Source organism: Littorina saxatilis, linkage group LG3 (assembly GCF_037325665.1).
Source record: "Littorina saxatilis isolate snail1 linkage group LG3, US_GU_Lsax_2.0, whole genome shotgun sequence".
NCBI lineage: Eukaryota > Metazoa > Mollusca > Gastropoda > Littorinimorpha > Littorinidae > Littorina > Littorina saxatilis.
Window position 1 is genome coordinate 34,602,907 of NC_090247.1, and position 3,554 is coordinate 34,606,460.

The window sequence follows — 3,554 nt, forward strand, 5'->3', positions numbered from 1 at the left end:
AGCTACCTGGGAGAGCCTTGCTTTGCTGCTGCAGCCAATACCTTCCCTCGCCCCATCGACCTAAAGAAACAGAACCAGGACAGAGGAGACTTTGACATCCTCGTCATCCACCGCCATTACGGCCTGCTGTCCGTGGAGATCAAGTCTGTGGGCACTTATTCAACTGGTAAACCCGAATCGCAGGCAAAGGAGGACAACATTTTGTTGAAGCGACTCCAACAGGCCACGAAACAGCTGAACAAATCAGAAGATGTGCTGAAGTACCTGACGAGTGACATGCACGGCCAACCTAGGATGACCAAGACCCTGATGCTGCCCAACATTTCTGTGACTCAGCTTCAGCGAGTGTTGAAGGACAATTCCAAAATCAGACAGGTATAGAGAAGAGCCTATAGGTCTTTAAGAGGTTACTTTCTTTGTTAGACTTTGAGTTTTGGTGCAAACCTTGTCCAGCTTTCAAGTTTCTAAAGAATGAAAACACTATTATTAAATCGTCTTATTCAAGTGGGGTGCACGTGTATAATAAACTCATTAAGATTACGAAATTCAGCAATCGAGTTATATAAGGTGTCTTTTTCAGAACTTTGAAAGCAGTTAGGTGTCTTACTAAATCATATTCTTTGCTTGCTGACTCCCTTCATCCTCTGTGATATTGTTCACTTTTCTGTGACAGGAACTGTGTGCTTGCTTTGGCATTCCTGAAACAGGTGACCCTCGGGATTTTTGTCTGACATCAGAGCAACTGTCAGACAGACGTCATTTCTGGGAAGTAACTGATGACGCCATGAACGGATTAGAACAGTGGTGGAGGACTGTGATGAGCAGTAAGGGAGAAGACCCCGTCATGACAAAAGAGTTGTACGAAGACATTGTGGCAAGGTATGTCATTTCTTTACCTATCAGTTCTTGTGCTGTGTAGACGCAACAGATAGTCTTTTTATGATCTGATGAGGAAACTAATGGCTACGAGTTGGACGGTAAGGCAACAAGATTAAGAGGGAGAGAGAAAGAGCGTAGGAAAGAGGCGACAGGTAATCAGACAGACAGACAGATAGACGGGGTATTTTCCAGAGAAGGCCTGCATCAGGAATCCAAACAAAGGTTTGCCCTGTTGGCATGTTGATGATGTTTGACGGAAGTGGTGGTGTAGGTGTCTGTGCGTGTGAGTAGAGCTATTACAAGAAAACTACTGGACAGATCTTAAGGTTTCGGCCAGCTGAGTCAGATTTTCAGTATTTATGTTTTAGTTTCAGGCATACGGATTGACTAAATATTTTGCATTTGCTTTCTGCACCTTCTTAATTTGTATCGTTCTGTATACACTTTGAAATTGAAAGGTTTAAAAATGTGCCATGTAGAATTTATGTTTGGTAACTTGCTGTGCCGAAATTAAGCTACTTAAATCTCCAGCCAGTCAACATATATTGTCTAGTACATGTGACCGGATGTTGATTTTGTGTGTGGGTTTTACAAAATTACATCTTAATTCTAAACACAATGCAAAATGTAACTGGAGTTACACAAAACTGTTTTGTATGGACTTTGCAGATTTGCAGGCCCAGCAACGACAGTGGAGGTGTACTGCCCTTCATCTGTGAGCAAGGCCTCAAAGGTGGTTCGCACTGAGGGGGAAGGGGTGTCAGAGACTGCAGCTCGCTTCATGGACTTTGTGCTGCACCGGAATCAGATCAAGATCCTCAACTCTGGGGAATATTTTGTCTACCTGACTGGTACCTGAATGACCTTAGTGCACTTGTCGGTGTCCGAACTCCCCCCCCGTGTACACTACATTGGGTGTGCACGTTAAAGATCCCACGATTGACAAAAGGGTCTTTCCTGGCAAAATTGCTTAGGCACAGTTAATAATTGTCTACCTATACCCGTGTGACTTGGAATAATAGGCCGTGAAAGGTAAATATGCGCCGAAATGGCTGCAATTACTGGCCGTATAAAATTTCATCTCACACGGCATCACTGCAGAGCGCCTAGAACTGTACCCACGGAATATGCGCGATATAAGCCTCATTGATTGATAGTCTGAGAAAAAGATATTTGCAGCCTGGAATTATACGTTTACGCAGTTGATCCCTAATTGTCCAAACACGTCACCAACCAAAGGTTAATGTTCACTCAACGAGAAAGTTTCCATGTTCAGCTTAATAGAGCAATTGCAAGGTCTCATTTTATGAGTTAATATTCGGAATGTAGCTAGGGGTGATTTCATTGCAGAGTGTAGTTTGTTTCTGCTAATAAGAATGTCTTTGATAGTTGTTGGTGTTAAAGCCCAAAAAAGGTCTGTTTACGGTAACATAGGGTGAAAAAATAGGGTCGGTAGGTCGGCTTTTTTTTTTTTTTTTTTTTTTTTTTTCGCGGGTGGCGAACACCACTGCGTGCATCCATTTTGAAAGGAAGTATCACGAGTGACGACCCTTTACTCCTAACAGTACTTTGAGCTTACCTCCCTTCTGTCATCTGCTGTTTGAGTGCAAACAGCTCTATTTTGGATGCGTTTTTTTTTTCAGACGATGCAAAAAAAAGATTAGGGTCGGGCCTAAAAACTAGGGTCGGTCGGGTTACCGTAAACAGACATATTTTTTTTTGGCCTAAAGCTCCATACCGTTTTACTTCGAAGATTCTCGGAAAACTGGCAAAACACTTGTACTTGTTTTTTGTTGGCGTTAAAGCTTTTGTTTACTATATACAGGTCCACCTGGAACAGGCAAGACAGTTATGTTGTTGCTGCAGGCTGAGCAATGGCTGAAAGATGGACACGAGGTGCATGTGGTCAGCATGTACAACGAAAGCATTGCCGCTTCACTGTACATGATTTATAGTCTGAAGTCCAAGTGCCCAACACTGGTGAGTAATCCTTCTTAGTCTCTGTTACGAGAATTGGACATCAACAATAAAACAAGTTTGATGCTTATGCTAGGCCTGAAAAAGTTAGTTGCACAATTCATTCAAGTTTTGAAGCACTTCAGCATTTTGGAGTGTTATGCAGGTTCACGTGAGAGTGCATTAAAACAATCAGAACTGATCAGTTAATGAATCAATGAATTCATCAGTCATCAATCAATCTACTCACAGGGGCACAAAATCCACTTCCACGCCTACCATTTGGCAAGTGAAGGGAACGATGAGGCAGTGGATGATTTAGCAGCCTTTGCTAAGAACGGTGATCTGCACGTCATTGTGGATGAAGTGGATGGAAGGTGAAGACGTTTGTCTGCTACATTCCTTACTTTTTTTGTATTTCTTCTTTTTTTTTGTCCAGTTGTGGTGGTTGCATAGCATTAGTACTACTAACAGGAATAGAAGTACCGTAGTAATAATCCAAAAACAAATAGACTGCCAACGTGCCAAAATTCAGAATAAAAAACAAGAATGGTAGGTTATTGGAACGTTTATTATTGAGAAAAGAAAACGTTACATTTACGTTACATAGAGGTAGTAATAGTCAAAGCAGTAGCAGCAGCTTCCGCTCTTTGAAGAGGTTGTCTACTTCTTCATTGATTACACTGGAGTCTTTTCACCAACATCTTGCATGCTCTGTC